Source organism: Stegodyphus dumicola, chromosome 6, assembly GCF_044657685.1.
Source record: "Stegodyphus dumicola isolate Sdum_Otavi_A_Nest chromosome 6, ASM4465768v1".
NCBI lineage: Eukaryota > Metazoa > Arthropoda > Arachnida > Araneae > Eresidae > Stegodyphus > Stegodyphus dumicola.
In genome coordinates, this window is record NC_140773.1 from 66823109 (window position 1) to 66842876 (window position 19768).

Consider the following 19768-nt stretch of genomic DNA (forward strand, 5'->3'; position numbering starts at 1 on the left):
TAGTTTAACCTTCTGGAATTGGATTAAGAAGCTAGAATTTGTAACATTATTTTATTAAATGCTATAAATTAATTTGTTTTCATTAAGAATTCCTAACAATCATGTTTATACATTTTCATATTAAAATGATCTTATATCTAAAATTCTCCCCTTAAAATTACATGAATTTAATTTTTGTACTTTCACTTCGGATAATGTAATAATATTTCGGCACTTTTAAAATCAGAAAATTACTATAGCCCTTCCTATCATATGGAATATAATAATCAAGAACGCAACTAAATTTTATAACCACAGCGAAATATCCCAAGCATAATTTTACCGACTGTATGCAAGAACAATCCATCTAACTGAATAGTACAATAACACATTTTGAATTATATTCTTTCAGTGTATGTGATTGTGTCTTAAGTTTTCACAGAGACGTGAAAAAAAAAAGACAGCAAACCGTAACAGAGAATAGGCTATGTTACGAAAACATTTGTCAGAGGTATTTCGTTAAACAAAGGACTTACTTTAACAGCTGCTTAGTGAGAAAATAGCAGTTTAACATAGAAGGATTTAAAAGGGCACCATATTTAAAGGGCAGTCGCTTGAATATATTTATGCAGTTCTGGTTCTTACTTTTCACATTTGGTATTAAATTTTCAAAAATTCAGTGCTAAAAGGAAAAGTTAGTTATTTATACATTTATTGCGTTTTGGGTCATAAAAAAGTCTGTTACGAGTATTTTCTGCTTTGAGGCCGTTACATTGTGTTACTTGATGCTGCGTTACCTTACTAGAGCATTTAACATCCACGCGACCTACAAATATTGCCACTGAATGCGACACATAATCTTTATCTTCCACGGAATTTTTAAATAGCCAGTTGTCAGAGTACTGCCGTTCCAAGTAGCATTAAATGATTTAATTTACCTTCGAACTTTAGCTGCTTACCTAACATATTAATTACTAAAGAGTCAGTTTTATTGACTTATAAGCAGTAAACGTATACTTTAAAATTTATATCTTTAATTTTATTTTTAATAATGTATCTTCTAGTATTTAATCCTTACCTATCTTGTTTAATTAAATCATGCCTAGAACCCTCTCGCACTTAGGACTGCAGAGGATGAGTCCTTTTCCAAATCAGTTAGGGTTTACAGAACTGCAGAGTAATTGCATGGTAGATCCATACTTATACTTACCAGTTACCAAATATATGCCACATCCTGCACTCAGAAAGAAGAATGCACCTTTTTCTTACAGAGAGAAGCATTTAGAAGTTGATATAAATATTATGTATGTAATCTCTGTGCCACTTATATACTACTAAACTTAATATTTGTGCGCAGTGGCCCCTTCTTCTGTATATTACAAAAGTAAAATGGAACCAGAACAGTATCTGATTGACGTAATTAAAACTATGTTTAATTTATAAAATTTTTCATTTCGTAGTTAATTTTTCAGCATTAGTTCAACTAAGATATTTCTGATGCATATCTTGCTACCAGATAAGTACTTAGCTGTTTTAATATTTGTCGTTTAGTTCTTAAGTTTGATATAATAGCCACTTGCCCAGCCAGTCACCTAATATAGTTAATATAAAGAAAGAAAATATAGTGATTTTAATGACCCCATCAAAAGCAATTTTTCGAGCTGAGCTAGAAAGAGCTGAAGATTTGCGTTTATCGCTTTTAAACCTCCTAGTTTGCTAATAAATAACAGACAAGTTAAATTTGCGTAAAGAAATCAAGCAACTTGAGCTCTGCCCCCAATGGCGGTAACATAATAAAATGTAGAAGGCAAAAGTATTTAATTTCGAGTACAAGCAACACATTTTTTCAAATCCCTGAGCTTGTTGATTAAATTAAAAAATAAATATCTGACGCTTTGACAATTGACAACACATTTCCTTTAAATCGCTCTGTTTGCTGATTAAATTTGAAACGTAAGATACGCTCTGCCGAGTGATAGCAGATTGCTTTTAAATCGCTGCGTTTGTTAATAAGAAATTAATAAAATTCGCACGAAACATAAAATAAGTAAAAATAATTTCAAAATCCGTTTTCAAGATGCATATGTTCAAGCAGAGGATATGTATGTTCAAAATTTAATGGCTGTAAGTTCCGCCGTTTTCACCAATGCAAGGAACAACCAAACAAGCATTCATACACTCATTCATATTCTTCATTATTCAATAATATAACTGAGATACATATGTAAAACAAAAGTTTCAATTTGAAATATAAATTAGGAATTATTTTAAACATCACTATGCTTTCTCGAACCCGTACATGCTTTCATCATGTATTATTCTTGGTGAAATTAATGATCTTCAAGCTTTCAACAAATATATTTATTTTGATGTTGGAAAAAAGTAAACTAAAATGCATATAATCTCAAAATAATGAGCTTAACAACATTCAGAATTTCACGTATCATCATTAAAATGATCTTTCTGTTCGTTGACGACTTTCTTATGTATTTGAAAAATTATAACGGAAAATATTTCTTTAATAGAACAATATCAAAATATTTGATTAATTATTTTTATATTTATTTTCCACATTTCTCGAAATTAAATTAATTATCTTGTTTCATGAATAATCAGAAATATAACATTTCACTGACTGTATATCGTCCAGCAATATGAGGTGATCATAACAAATCAAAAACACTTCTGGTAAATTGTTCTCTTCTCCTTTTCCTTAATCTCTCTGGCTGGCAAAAAAATAAAATAGAAAATTATTCTTTCATGGATATTTAGAAATAGAACTAGAATTATTCTTTCTTATAACGAAGATATTTAAGCGCAATGGCAAATATGACCAGTGGCACCAAAAACTGCTCAAATACTAAAATGAAATAAGAAGAAAATAGGAAATAAAACCACACAGGTGTATATGTGTGTCATATTCTTGCACCTGCGAAAAATGGGGGCACATCCAAATCTGATCGACAAAACATATTCCTCGCTAGAGTACAAGAATAATGACTTAAAAGCCAAGGTTTTTCACCGACCTTCAACTGAAATTAACTCGAGATGCAAGTAAACAATAAGATACATTTCTCACTTGGTGGATTAAAGGAAAAAGAAAACATTTATTTGTAGATTAAACGTTGTTCTTCTGAAATCAAATGCATGCAGTGGAACGAATCAAAAATACACAAGTTTTCGAAAATGAAGATTTAAAAAAATAAACCAAAAACGTTTTCATAAAATAAATTTTTATTTAAAATTCTAAAATATTATTGAACTAAATAAAGAAAAATAATTTATGATTAATAATTTATGATAGTTTAATGCGAAAAAGAGATTAAATAATTCTCATTAAAAAATTCATCAACATTTTTATACTGTAGAATTCTCCACTGTGTAATTCTAAGTTACTGTTGGAAGTGAAGAATCTTAAGAACTGATAAGCGAATAATCGCTTGAGTTCGTGTTACAGACAACAATAAGATAGAAGAGTAAAATTACCCTTTATTATTCCAATTAAATTTTAACGAAACTCCGTCTTGGAGTTTATAAAGTCGACACTTGGGATTGAACTTTATTTATAAAGTCGACACTTGGTATTGAACTTAAGAAACTAAGAATTAAGCTAAACTAATTTTAACTAAAGAGATATAGCCAAAGCTATCGAAATTCTAACAGAGTTGGCCCCTTACGCTAATTGACTGCGAAGCTATCAAGGGCCTAAAGTACGGCCGAACGTAATAATAGCTTACGAGAGAGTAGCCTAAAAAGGCGGACCCGTGAAGCCAGAATATCTGGTATCTCTCTCATTAAAGTTGTAGAACTTCGCGGTTATATACCGCTCTTCCTCATTAACATTCAGACGGGATTGTAAAACTACGTTCTGGCCGGAAGTGGTAAATTGAAGTAAGAATTGACAGGAAAATAAGTTTAACTCAAAATTTAACTGTTAATACAATTAACATAATCCTTAGAATATTATGAATAATAACGGGTGGCACCTTTCATAAATTTATAACGTTAATGCGTTATACATGTCTCTATGAAATTCGATTTACAGATTTTGTTATTTGGGCGCCCATTCTTTTATTTTTTGTGATATAAAACTGTAGCTTAATTTTGTATAGAAAATTATTTAATATCTTTTTCTCATCAAACTCTATGATAAATTATTTCTCTTAGGGTCTGAAGGACACTTGAGTTAATTTTACTCAATTAGAACCCTATGAAGTTATAAGGTATTTCTCCCACCTTCTTAGCATGCCTTCGTGGTAGAATGGTTAGCACACTCGGTGCGTATTCGAGAGGTCCAGGTTCGTGTCCTGCCGTGGGCTTGCTCATATTTCACGTCTCCAGCATCAAATAACATAATGTCTCTACAGTGGTGCCCGAACTAAAAATGGCGGTGGATAATGATTTTCCACCACCAGGATTTGGCGATTGGATTCCCGTAATCCCCAGACGCTCTTTAAAAGGGAGGTATATGAGGTATTTCTCCCGTCTTCTTAGCACGCCGTCGGGGTGTAATGTTTAGCATATTCGGCGCGTATTCGAGAGGTCCAGGTTTGAATCCCGGCGAGGACGTTGCTCCTATTTCACGTCTTGAGCATCAAATAACATAATGTGTTAATGTCTCTATAAAGTAAGCCATGAAGTTTAATAATCAATATTCTTGAGCTCCCATGTAACTTTTTTTTGTGACTTTTAATTTGCAAAGCAAGTAACTCAAGTCATCGCTACTTATTCTACGCAAATAGCTTTCTAAATAGCTAGTTCTTATTATTGAGGCAATTACTCAAAATCTGCTCTTGTTCTTCTTCCCCTTATCTTGAGATATTTTCCCACATGAGCTGCACAAATTCATCATGGGCAAAAGTGATATCTTCAAATATCTATGCAAACTAACTGAGATAGGGTACTGCTGTTACTAATTCTTATGCTCTAAATCTCAGCTGGATCAGGTCAAAAAATTTTATCGTGTCCAAGAAGCAAGCAGTGACAGTTACAATTTTAAGGTAGTACAAATTTTGCAAGTGTAAGGCATCCCTCCCTATAGGCAGATAGTCCTCAATTTGCTTTGCCGTAACCTATTAACCTAACCTAATCCAACCTACAAGGCAACCTTCAGAAATGCCAGGCTCTAATAGACAGTGTAGCCCAAATGATAGTGGAAATAAGTTTACATTGGCTTTCCTGTAGGAATATTACACCACTAATTGAAAAATTGGAAGCATGAGTCTCATAGTCAAAATCATACATAAACAATTAGTTTTGATTCCTGCAGATCAGACCTAAGCTTCAATTAGTACTAGCTCATACTGAGATTAAAGGAACGAAGCAGCAGACATGATTGCGAAAAATGCAGCTAACATGCCCCATGTGAGTAGCTTTCGTGTATCCCTTCCGGTCTCATATCTGAAAACCATTCTCAGTCGTCAAGTAATGAAACAACGGCAAAACTACTGTGAGTCAAGCACCACGGGCAGAAGAATGTATGATTTATATCCAAAAAGGATACCAGAACTTAAATAGCGGCTTTTCAAAATTCACTCAGTACTTGACACAGCACGGCTCACATATATCCTAACTTCAGATTTGGCTTCAGATGCAGTGACCAGTGTCTTTGTAGAAGTACTGGGGACCCAGATCACCATCTTTATGATTGCCCGCAAACAGCGAATTCTCATTTAAAAAGACCCCTGTCACAACTATGCCAATATGAACCAGGAGTATAAGAAAGAATAAATATGCGCTCAGCCGCATTTAGCGATTGTAATAACATTGCTAAGAGGATTGCTGACAATCTGGAATAACTTCCCTGCTATTTTCTTTCGACACCGTGTGTTATACAGTAAAAGTTATCTGTTTTAATAATGTATTAGTTATCTGTTTTAATAATGTTTAAGTTTAGGATTATCTGTAATAAAGTTCAGTAAATCAATCTATCCGCATGTTTCATATTATTTATTTAATTCATTCAGTACCTAACATGGCATTATCTATGTTCATCTGATTCTCTGAGCACCATTATGGACATTCAAATTCTATTCGTATTTAAGGTACAGCTCTGGGTACTTTATTATTCGTTGTATCACACAGGATTACAAACTTGTATCCTATGGTAATATCGTAATGTACGCACTAGAAACCACTACGTGTGCTAGTTCAATTAAATTCTTTTGCTGTACATATTTGCGCGTAAGTATTTATATGTATGTTATATATACATAAGTATGTGTATAAATATTAGCCTGCATTTTCTTTTTTAGCAAGTCTTGTATATGCCCACACCTTGCTATTCAGTTTTCTTTTATTTCAATCCAATAACAGTGCGTTGTTTCTGTTCATATGCATATTTTAATGAGATTGCGTATAAGTATTTATAAGTCTGCTGTATTTAAGTATATATGTATAAAGTATTATTCTGCGTTTTCTCTTTATTAAGTCTTGCATGTGCCCTCGCCTTGCTATTCAGTTTTCTTTTATTTCAGTCCAGTAATAATGAATTGTTCTGCTTTATGTGTATTTTAATATTTCGCAAGCTAAAAGCAATCAGAGTTAGAAGTGGTCTTTAATGACTCGGGAAAATATACGCTCCCCCATCACCGAAAATAAGAGAAACAAGTTACAAATTTTATTTCGTAAACAATTCAAAGCACTAATAAGGCAACTTTTCTCAGTCCATAAGCCTTGATCAATTATTCGGTTGAATGACTCGGCATATAGTAGATATCATCTTTGTCGTTAAAGAACAGACTCAGAGAGCAAATCATGCAACTCGAACTAAAAGGATGATGATTCTCCACACTCAGGATTTGGCGATTGGATCCCCTAAACTCCAGTCGCCTTTTAAAAGGTGGAGTATATAAAGTATTTATCCCGCCGTCTTAGCGTGCCTTCGTAGTGCAGAGGTCAGCACGCTGGGCACGTATTCCAGAGGTCCGTGGTTCGATTCCTGGAGAATACGTTGCTCATTTTTCACTTGTCCTACTTCCAAAAAAAATTGCCTAATACCTCTACAGGGCAGGCTTATTCTTAGTTCCACATGGAGAAAATCACAACTCGTACAACCAGTCTGTTCTCCCAAAACCGTAAAACCAAGACAAATTACCATTACTCAAAGGACTCAGCCACTTGACCATTACAGAATTATGGAATAACAGTTAGAACTTCTAATGTTTTTCAAATTCTCGAATTTCTTCCAAATGTCCCAAAAGCAAACCACTTGATTACCACAAATGGCCAGATGACGCCATTCATTTGTTAATTCAGTTTCAAAAATAAAATGAAATACAAATTTAAATAAAAATTAAACGCATTTTTAGTACAATTCGCAGTTACAGCTAAACCTTAACATAAACTGAACCTGGCACAATAATACTAGAATTATATTCACACAAATCGTTTGGACTTTCAACAATATTAATTCATCAAGAATAATGAACGCGTAACTGATTTGTATCAATCAGTAAATCTGAGCTTACTCAGTTATTCCGTTATCAAGTAAACTACCAAATAAACACTTCAACGCGCTCCATCCCAGATATTCCTCCAATTCAGGCTGTAGTCATAACAACAGATCAAGGTTATAAAAGCACTAAAGTTATTCAAAATCATATCAATTGCTGTTATCTCTTTCATTTTTATATTGATCTTCAACGCCTGTTTTCTTCATTTATCTTGCATAATTTTTAGGATGATCGAATGTGCACAAGTGATAGAGTAGAATCAAACTTACAAAAGCGGTTCATAATTAAAATAATGTTAAATAGTTTTGTGTGTATGTAATATTGTAAATATCAGTAAAATTTGTTTACTGCTTCTTTAGAACGGTCAATTTCGAATTTAATTTGCATGTAAGTAAATTTGTGACCACATGTTTTGAATTTAATGTTTATTTCTTATATAAAATTGTAAATACCTCAGTTCTGAGTCATTTTAAAAATAGCTCAAGTTGAGCCCGAAATAGTGACAAATACGCTTCGAAAGGACCTTGGAGGCAATATTTTTGCTAAATCAGCGATTTCTGCCAACTTGGAGACTTTCGGGAAAAACACATTTTTGCAGCCCTACTAATGAATTTTTCTAAAGTTCGAAGAAGCTCGTGCTACACTATATAAATACGACCCCGAGAGCTGTATGAGTTAATTAGCTGTGAAACTTTGCATTTGAAAAAAGAGTTAGCTGAACTGAGTTTCAGAATTTAATCTGTGACTTTCAGAATTTACTCTGTGTGGAAATTTTTGAACTGAGAAAAAATGTGAGAATAAATAATGTCAACTCTCTTTCTTTTATTTATGATATTTCTCTTGGATACTTGCAGAAAAAAAATATATACATTTGTATGTAAACAATTATAGGCTTTTTTATTCCTTATAACATCTTGATGCTTGATGACTAAATAAAGTTTGTAGTCTTAGAGAAAAATTATTAAAAATTATCTTCATCATGAATTGTAGATGCTCAAACGCTCGGCCAATCGGGTTCCTTCCCAGAAGTATTAATCATGAACTGCGAAAATTAATGTTCATATAGCATAAATATACTCAAAAACAAAGTGATTATTCTTATTGCAAAAACTCATCGCTTAGAATATTTATCTTTTGACAGCACGAATAAAAGTTAATTAAATCGATATCTTCAAATATTTGAATAAGATTTGTATCACACTCGTAGATTAATTAGCTCCACTTGTAGGTTTTCTGGTGCGTTGTTCATGTTCGTTTTATAGGTAACTAGGTGTACCCGCCCGGCGTTGCCCGTGCATTTAGAAAATGCAGATAAGTGAATAGCGCAGGAATAGTAGTGTAGGACATGTAGACTGTCTCTCTCTCTTCCCCCCCCCACAAGCTACAAAAAAGAAATGAATTGTAATTAATCGATTTAATGTATCGTCAAAACAGCAAACTAACGCTAGAATAAAGAAATCAATTGTTACAATCGAACGTTATTTGAAAACAAATAATAATATCAGTGAGTCAAAAAAACCGTGATTAATTAATTATAAATAATTTTTTTAAAATTTTTCTAATTCAAAAATCGAAAATCGGGCTTCGAGGTCTGGTGGCCAGCCCCTTTGTGCTTCCGTATAAAAAATTCCAGGTCCCTGCGTGCGATAGATTTGGCTGGAGAGCTCGGTCAGACAGACAGACAGACACATTACACTTGCTTTTATTATTATAAAATATAGATGAAAATTATTTAAAATCAGATTACAAATCTTTAAAATCAATACATCTTCAAATATTTGTTGTAATAATTTTATAACTTTATTTTTCTTATTTTTTCGTATTAAATAATAGAGAAGGATTTAAGATATAAGAAATATACGAAAGATTTTAATTCAAGGATGTATTTTCCGCAATTGCAAAATAACTTTAAAAAGTTTAATGCAGGCACACATGTCAATGAAAATCGTATTTTTCTTTACATCTCTTTATTTAAAATATTTAAATGTCTTGTTAAGTCAACAAGAAACGTTAAATCTATTTATTATCCATGTATCATTATATAGCTCGTGGATGATTTTATTTATTTATTTATTTCTACACGATGCAAATTTTGATTTCATTTATTAAATCAACTGTTTTAATACGGTTAATCAAACTGTTTTAATACGGTTCCTCGATATAACAAATTCAAATGGCTATATTAAATAATTTTTTCTGCCCTCACTTTCAATTCCTTTAAGCAATTCTAAAAATCTGATGATTCAGAGCTGCTCGTCCACGAAAAAATTTTATTCTTTTAGATATTGTTTCAATAACCTCATTCATCTGTAAATTTTTGACACCGTAATGGCAACCATAACTAAAATGTATTCGCGAGCCACATAAAATTGCTTCGGGGGTTACACCAGTTTGAGACCACCGATTTAAGTCATAAATATAAGATGATATACAAAACTTAAGAACACTCTCTAAACTAAACGAAGTTTACGGCGATTAACATAATCATAATTTACAACAGCAGAAAGTTAATACATATTCAGATTTTGGAATCCTAACATCAAGAGTAAAGCATGAACTACAAAAGTATAAATTCAGGAATTCTCTCCGAATTGCGTAACTGTGATTATGATCGTAACAGATACACAATGAGTTTTATTTCATATTAAAAATAATGAAATGGCGACTGGGAAACACGCGGACTTCATATAATATGACTTTAGCATATTTGAGAAGCTGAACGGAAGCTGTAATAGTATATACTTTGTTTCTTCAAAATTGGTGTCTCAATGTCGTAGCTACTCTCCCCCCATTTTACGATCCTAGCAAATGTCGTCGTCACCAAGAAATGATAACTAGGGGAGTTAAGCAAATTAAATGTTTCCGGCTTTATTCCTACAACTGTCGTTACCATGTTTATGAAATGTGTTTTGCGGGGAAATGGTCTAAAAGTGTTTATTCTAAAATAACAGAATATAGTAGTGTAGCTGACAAATTTGACATTAACTCCAGCATCGTACTCCTACAATGAAAGACTTTCAAAACAGCATCAGGTACATTTTATTGAAGGACTGGTCGCTACGTATGATTAAAACCCAGTTAAAAACTTTAAAGTCAAAATTTTGCAATATTTATAACCAGTTTTAGGCTAAAGGAAACTGACGTCAGACAGCGCGTACAGACTAGCTGTGTGATTTACTGCAAATGACTTTTAAAAGTAAAGTGCTTATCCGAAGGACAGTACGTTGTTTCACTATAGCATCTGTCTGTCAGAGTTACCAATTACACTGGTCTAAACAGGGCAGGGGTTTCGGCAATAGTTCAGTGAGGTAATATATTGCTTAGCAATCAGAATAGACTAAACTCCAACATTACATTTGGATATCAACTAATCTAATAAGGGTGTTCCCCAAGATAAGACTTCTTGAACATTTTTGATATGGTGGCTGAGGTGTTTTGGTGTAGAAAAGCCAATGCTATACAGACTTAGAGATCTGGAGATTATGGGAATGCACTTTTATGGTGAGATAATCCACCACAACTGTGCGTTTTTTCTGAAGCGTCATTGAACTGGAGTCTTACGGTTGATAAAGCGATGTTAATAAGGAAGAATTCCAAACTAAAACTGTTAATAAGAAAGGTAATTACTCGAATAAACTAGTCTACTTAATCATCCGGTTAAAATCCCAATGAATACACTTCGAACGTTTGAAGCAAATATCTTACAATTCTTCCATAACAATCGGCAGTTGTTCAGCATTTGGAAATTGTGCTGAGGTACAAATGGACAATGATACTGCAAGAACAATTTCATTTGAAATACGCATGTACGACATATACATGCAAATACATTCTTGCGATCATATGTCCTACTATTTATTGTATTAATCTCTGATAGTAATTCATTTCCATCACTGCAAACATTTTAACACTTCTGGAAAAAAAAGGTTCTTCGCATATTTTGCGTTTCGGTTACGTAGCTTTTTATTCATTTGTTATTGTAATAGGTATTTACCATATATACACCATGTCCATTTATTTGCGCAATTCTTGGTCATAAACACATGCTTCCAATTACAAAAGTGATTTAAATAACGCAAATACTCATAGAACGACATATTTAAATTCAAAAAAATAAAAGTCTGTTTTTTAAGAATTACGAAATGTGACTTTTTATACGTTCCCCTAGTTCAGTCTTTTTAACTCAGTATAGAAAATAAAATACAAAGATGTGAGATTTCCGTACAGCAAAAATTTACCAAGAATTTTCATTTTAAAACTTGAAATCATATAAGCGGATGTGCACAAATTGAAAAAGGAAAAGTTTCAATTTGAATGCTGCTAAAAAAAAATCAGTTCAGAAAATTATTTCAGTAATTAAACAGATAATTATAAATTTTAATAAATCACGAACACTTTTTTTCTTCTTTTTTCCCGGAAAGAAGATATTATTTATAAAATCTCATAAAATCTTTTTTCTAGAAAACACTGAAAGGCTTCAGTATTGGCGCATAGCCAAATTGTAACATTATTTACGTAAATTTAAAAGAAAAATTATTTCTATTTTGTTAAATTTGTTTGTATGTTTCATAGATTATGATTCTAAAATAATAAAACTGTAAGAATATTAATAACGCATTTTTTTGTGTACACTGTTCTAGCTAAACTATGGATCCTTGGCAACTAGAACATTGAAGAAAAGTATAGCGACTATTCTCTGGTCTTCTTACTGCTACAGAAACAAAGTCCAAGGAAGGGTTAAAATACCGTTTTATTCACTCAAAGAAATGTTTAACAGTTGGCCCCTCTCGGGCTTACAGGAAAGCCTCTACTTGGGGCTTAAGATAGAAAAGAAGAAACTAAACTAATTCTAACTAACTAAAATTTAGACGAAGCTGTACAGAAATAACTAACCAAGTTGGCCCGTAATTATACCTCACCGTAATTAAACCACACGCTTCCAAGCTCATCTCTAGAAGTGACTAAACTTCCCATTAAATACCGGTTCAACCTCATTTACATAAAATGCGGTACTGAAAACTTATTCTGGTAGGGAGTTGCAGGCGGGAAAGAAGAATTTAAAGGAAAGGTTTCTAAATTAGAAATAACTTTTAGAAAATTAAAATAATCCCTACAAGTGTTTGAAAACTTTTAAAGAATTGGAATTTGCAACTGGTCCTTTGATGGGATATGACATCTGTATGTACTTAAGTACGTATCTCGCATACCTCAAAAACGTTATGATTAGTTATAATGTTGTTATTATTATTTATGAAGAACTAATATGCTGCGGCAAAAGAAGCGGAAAAGTGGTAAGAAATCTTTAATAGAATATTTGATGTAAAATTCCTGGTGAAATAGAATTTGGCTTTTCGTGGCTGCAGAGAAGACAATACCAGCATAAATAAGGGCAACTTTAGAGAACTGGTGCATCTGTCTGCAAAATACGATCCAGTACTCCAAGAACACCTTGTGAGATTGAAAATGGATAAAAAGATTTTAGTCACTTATATGCCATCCGAAACTCGAAATGTAAATAGTTTAGTAGTTTTAGCAGATATTCGATAACAAATTATCTGTTCAGTAGAAAAGGCCAAATATTGTTCCAGTTTACTCTATAGCATTCCACATAGTTCACACAAAGATCACACATATCAAGCTGTGCGATACGTAAAGATTGAACATCAGAAGGCAGAAGTGGTGGAATATTTTGTAGATTTCATTGAAACAAAACAAAAAGAGAACTGGAGACATTTCTGACATAATTTCAAATAAGCTTAAAGGTGATGGTCTTGATATAATGGACTGAAGAGGTCAAGCGTGTGATAATGCTGCTGTCATGGCTGGAAAGCATACAGAAGTGCAACAAAGATTCAAAGAACCTAAATCCCAGTGCCGAATTTGTTTCTTGCTCAGATCATTCGTTAAACCTGGTTTATTTACATGCTGCTTCAATTGAAACCAATTTCGTAACTTTCTTCAGCAAATTCGAATATTGTTATGCATTCTTTTCGATGTCCACACAACGTTGGGAAGCTGCAGTTGCTGCTACAGGAAAGACATTAAAAAGAATTCAAGACTCAAGAATTGAAGCTGTAGATATAACATAGAACGATTATAAGGTTATTTTGATAACTGTAGAAAAAGTGACCAGAGGGAGGGGACAGCTTAAACACACAGACACGCACAAAAACTTTACTAGTCGCAATGCAATCATTTTCCTTTCTATGTTTTTTTTTTTGGAGGGAGGGGAAGGGCCTCTGGAAACCCATACTGCATAAGGTCAATGATAACCCTCATTATTTACAAACAGAGGAACTCAACGTTCATCAGTACGCTAAAAAAATAAGTGCTTTGCAAATGCTACTCACAGAGAAACGTGAGAAATTGGTAAAGGGTGCTCTGAGTTTTGCTAAAAATCTGTGTGTGTGAATCAATCTTGACATTTTAATGGAATCTTTCAGATGAACAACAAGGAAGCAAATTTTTGGTGACGAAAATAAAGCGGCAGCCTTGTCCCGCGAAAATGAGTTGAGAAGAAAATTGTTTTTTCGTTAGATGAGGTAACTAAAAATTCATGACAGCTTTCAGTAACTAACGTAATTTCGAGAAAAAATTTGATTTTTCTTAATCCATCTACTGTACACTGAAGACCACAACTTCAGTAGCTCTTGATCTTGACAGCTCAAGAAGAGTTCAGACTCCAACGCGTTAGGCTAAGGACTTTTGTTGCTGCCACGGTCAATAAAAATAACTTGGTGAATTCAAGCCCACTTGATTTATTATGTAATGTAAGCTGGAAGTTATTCTGCCTAATATAATGATACAGATTCTAATATTCCTCATAATTACCATAAGCTATTGCCAGGCTGTGACAAAAGCTTCTCTAAACTGAAGTTAATCAAAAATTATTTACAGTTGACAATGAGTACTCTAAGGTTGACTAATCAGGTTATTTTGGTTGTTGAGGAAGAAATGACAGATACAGTCGATACTGATACTGATATTAAAGATTTTGCATCGAGAAAAAATAAGAAAATAAAATTTTAGATAAAGGAAGAAGTTCTATTTTTATTTCTAATGTAGGGTAATTTATAATTATTTTACTCATTACTTCTTTTCAACAGATGATTAAAGATGCTAATAATGATTTTTTTCAGTGAAGAAAAATGTTTATCATATTACAACAGACAATAGTTTGTGAATAACATTTATTATAACTTTCGATTATCAATAAATTTTCTTAACGTAATAATCCTGCTTTTAGATAATAACTTATTAATGTTAAAATTGAAAACATGTTTCCGTAATAAAATTTTCTTTTATAGTTTCAAAAAAAATTTTAATTTGCAGAAAATAATTTTCTTTGCAGCTTAATTTTTTCCTCACTCTAGAAAATTGTGTGTTTATATAATATCATATTTTGTAGGAGGGAGGTGCAGAAAATTTGGCATCTGGTCCGGGAGGCATAAACCTACGCTATGCCATCGATTATGAACCTATTCAGCATTCACCAGAACTCAGCTGTGTTTACTACTAAAATTTCAATTGTCATTTAAATTGAAATTCTGGTACATTTCTACTTTAATATACGATAATATTCGTCGTACACATTTTATACCTAAATATGCTTCATTAAAATTTCCGACGCGTTCATAAATTTTCGAAGTTGAATCGTGCTGCAGGCCTCACTTGACTTCGAAAATTCTTCTACTGCGCCATAGCGCTGCAATCCCACCTGTTGAATCAACTCACTGTATCCTTCCGCGAGCTACAGCGGCATCTGATTGGTTCTTGGCGTCTGCCATCAAGCACTGTATTTAAAGTCCGCTTCGGCGGTCCGGTATTCGTAACTGTGACAAGCAGCTGTTTCCATGAACCATATTGTCTTGCGTTTAGGTATATCCTCTTAACGCAAACCAAGGTTAGAGGTAAGTCAGTAGGAATCATGCATTAGTCTTTATCCGAATGCGTATACATATTCCTTAATGCTTCTTTTAATGTACGTTCTAACGTAGAAATTAATATCCATTTTTACATATTAGTATGATAAAACTTTAAATTTATGTACTGAAGAATAATATTAATTTAAGTACAACGCTAATGAAATCAATGCATATGGTTAAGTTTTATAGTTATAATTGACATTGATTAATTTATTGGCAATTAATTATTATATAAATTATGGGGAAAATATGAGGATTTAAAAGAATTCTTTTTTCTAATCCTTCATGCAAATATGATACTAAATTATTTTGTTATATAAAAATAAGTTTTAATATTGATATTTTTAATGAAGAAATAATATAATAATAATATCAACTACTTAAAGTAGCTTTCCTTTTAATGAATTGTAATAAGATTATGCATACGCATAGTATATGCAGTAAATAATAACGCTTCATCAAATCATAAATTTGTAAAGCTATTATACAAATAACGTAGATTGTTGTAAAATTATAATCGATTGAATGTTTTAATGCTTGGGAAAAAAAGGAAAAGGAAAAGGAACAAGAATTACAATGAGAAAATTACTTTGAAGAAGAATTTACCTTTAAAAAAAATTTTTTTTAAAAAAAAGAGTTAGCTTTTTAGTTTTTTTTTTTTTTTTATAAATTTTATATTAAAAGTCATAATCCATTTTTTTAAAACTTTCAATTATAGCTTTCTATTGTTTCTAAAATAGCAATGCCAAGCGGCGGCAAAAAAAAAAAAAAAAAAAAAAATATTATTCCATCATAAATAAACATCACAGAAAGACTGTTATTCAAAACGTAGCTGTTCATTTTTTCTCTTGCACTAGATAGTTTACAACAAATATTTCCTAAAAGTAAGTGGCAACAGTTTCTGTTTTGCCGGAATCTGAAATTCATGCAGTGAAAGCTGCAAAACCTTCTTCAATGCGTTAATAGTATTTATTTTCTCTCTTCCATCAGTACTTTTTTCGCTTCCGCATTTTTGGCATGGGAATTTTAAACTGTGAATCAAGTACAACAATTGCAGAATCAATTGCCCAAAAAATGCGTAATAGCATTAAAATAAATAATTTTGTGCAAAACGTTCTTTGTTATATTTTAATACTTTAAATATAAATAAAAATTTAAAATTGTGTGTCAGTATCATGCACACAATTTATTATTTCTTTTAGATTGTTTTAGACTGCCTTTTTTTTTATTCTGTTTAAATTTAGATAGGTTTTTTCCTTAATGTCTTTTCTCCCTCTCCTTCCTTTCATCCGATTTTACCTTCAAAATGCTTTTAAAATTTAATTTATTTTTACAAAAATATAATACTCAGAAGCAGCCATGATTTTCTAAGATTCACATTATGATGTTTAACAGATATGAACCTTTTGCATATGTAAGCTAGCTGTTTAACAAGTTTTCTCACTTGCACATTGTAAATGTGTTTATAAGTGTTTTTATGTAAACCTATCGTCTTAGCTAAATTTAAATCATTTTTGACGTTTTAGCATTCTATTTTAATTTCGTTCCATTGGCTTCATTCTTTTTAAACTCTTAAACAATCTATTTTGGAAAACAAATATTACAGCTGGTATATTTAGGAAATAATATGAATTTTAATTTACAATTAATGTGATATTATCAACAATATGGGCATTCTTATTATTGTTGTCCTTTATTGAGTGCATACTCTTTTTTATATGTTCATAAAAATCTTAATTAACATGGGTCTCCTTTTTTTTAATAAAGTCAGGTTTTTTGGAGGGAGAGAGAGCAGTTTTTACCCCAAGGATGGATACCAATATTTTGTTATTTAGTAGAAAAGTTTCGTCTCTTGAAAAAGAGAGATTCTTCGTCAATCGCTTTTGAAATGCACGGAATGTATCAGAGAAACAAAAGTCTGTCTAAAAAGTCAAAAACATGCAGCATGTTATGCAAAGCTGTATTATGATCGTTTGATTCGATTTTAAAAGACAAATTATTTCTTTTAAACTTCATTATAGTATTACTTCATTTTGAAGATTGTTCTCAAGTATTCAAACGTTTTGCAAGTTTCAGATATGATAATTATTTTCATGTTAAAGATGGAAACCGCTGTAAAACTAGCATTAACCTTTAATCATTATTATTGTTGTGATTATTATTATTATTACTATTATTATATTCTTAATTAGTACTAATATTACTAAATTAGTATTACTGTTATTATTATTACCATCACCACAACTCTGCTGTGGTTACTACTACTACGTGGATAACTACAACTGCGATTATTCATCACCCAAATCAACAAAGGTAAAGGAAATGCTAAGAAAAAAACTCTCGTGACAAATTCTTGTCGTCTCTTAATTAAAATGCATAAATTCCGTTTCTCTCCCAAGTGCTTTCCGGACCACATTTTCCAATTAACTTTTATTTGATCATTTTAATAATTATAAAGATTTTTAAAGCGTTTAATGAAAACTTACTTACATTTTATACATATAAATATTTATCTGATTATTCTTTAAATACATAAACGAAGCATTACTATGTTTCTTCACAAAAGTACATGCACATTAATTGTTAACTATCTGAAGTATCCGTTTTACACCCGGGTGACGAGCATTTGTTTTAAAACACTCAAAGTATTATTCTCAACGCAATAGGCACAACCTTGATCACAGACAAAATACACTGTGTCTGGTTCTCCCTTCGAGCGCGCAGCAACACATCCCTACTCCTGGATGGCAAGCATTTATTAGCTCCTCCTTAGTCTCTCGCCACTAGCTCCTCTTCCATCTTAAACACTCTTTTCCCTCACTCCCCATTCCTGTAACGCCATTATACTGATGACCGCCGACACATTGTACTTACCGCGTTATGTTATATTTCGTGACCCTAGTTAAATTACCTAGCGTTGACCAGGCTTTTCGCAGAATGAATAAGCTTCATTTATGAGAATGGTTTTTTTTTTTTTTTTTTTTTTTTTTTTTTTTTTTTTCTTTTTTTCGAAAGCTCAAGTAGACGGTGATTTTCCTCTTATTTTGGTTCAATTACACAATGAATGTTCAAGATGAACTGTGCAAAATTTCACCAAGCTCGAATAAAATTGTAGAACAATATAGAACTAACGCGGTGCCATACAACGATTTTAGTAAGATATGATACATCTTTGTTGTTGGTTATGTCTGTTTTTCGGAAATTCACCATCCACTTTAGCCGGTTTCTTCACAGTTTTCGAAATATTCACGAAAAACTGATAGAGAGCAGACTTAAATTTTGCTTTAAAAATTCTGCACTATTCTAAAACGTAAATGAACACGGCGCCTTCTGAAGCTTTTAGTAAGAACTGATAGCATGAGCGAAATAACGGCCACGTTAGCACAATGTTCTAATATAAACGCTATAAATGTGGACCCCGTGCGGAGAGGATCACGACGGAAGTCGTATATAGAGACTGTTCTTTACGTTATTAATTGATAATAGGATAAATTTAAAGAAAAATTAAATATGTTACTCTTTGCTGAATGACAAAGCAGATCACGTCATGTAATGTGCATCTATCATCTGAACAGAGATGGAACGTCAAAGAATGCCATATCGAACTGAACCAACTGTCCTGACAGTAAAGGAAGCGTCGACTGAACTGAAAGTCATTCGTTTTGTCAAATCTTTTAAACCACAGATGAAACTTGAAAACGAAAAAGTTTTTATTTCCTTGCTGTGAATAGGGAAGTGAAAGCTTTTTTCTTTCCTGCATTATTTTCTATATGCAGAGTTCATGCATTTCTACATTTTTGCTTCTATTTATGATCGGCAAACAGAACGATTAGCTTTCTCTTAAAAATTTCATTGTGTATTCATTGTTACTTTATTCTTCTTTTCCTACTGGCAAAAGAAGTTAGCATGGGTCAAGGTCTTCCCCAGAGCTCTTTTACTCTCCGCTTTCTGTTTGGCTAACTGGTAATTTTAATGATGGTGAAGCTGCTGCAAGCATTATAGATGTTCGTATATTGATACCGCCGGTTTGAGAACCTGATCGATCTCATTATGACGTCTATAATAAGATTACGGACCAATTACTCCTGGTATACGCAGGACGAAGTTGTTAATGGCGATATGCGACGACAGAACGCACCTCTGAGAGTAGCTATTCTGCTGGTGGGCAAGCCTTAGAACTCTAAAACCCGAGTTCCGTAACTTCACATTTAAACCAAAAGAGATCAAGATAGCTGTCTAGCCTCAAGGGAACTGGCGCGATGTCTTTTCTGCACGGTGAGCTATGCCTTGCAGAATCACTATCGATACAATGCGACCATCGAGCCGTTCTCTGATACATTTTGCTACTGTTTTATAATTATTTTTTTTAAATTTTAAACATGAGGAATTAATTTAGCAACTGTGACCAGC

General features: G+C 32.5%; 1 protein-coding gene across 3 annotated transcripts in view; it reads left to right on the forward strand.

Annotated features, from left to right (window-relative positions):
• Positions 1 to 19768, forward strand: part of LOC118198684 (ras-related protein Rap1-like) — a 117171-nt gene that overhangs the window by 68753 nt on the left and 28650 nt on the right. The window contains exon 1 of one of the 3 annotated variants that reach the window (XM_085818459.1): positions 15221 to 15343. The exons of the other annotated variants lie outside the window; for them this stretch is intronic. The gene's annotated coding sequence lies outside the window, so the exon portion shown is untranslated. Of the gene's footprint in view, positions 1 to 15220; positions 15344 to 19768 lie in introns of those variants that run through there. 3 annotated transcript variants of the gene reach the window in all.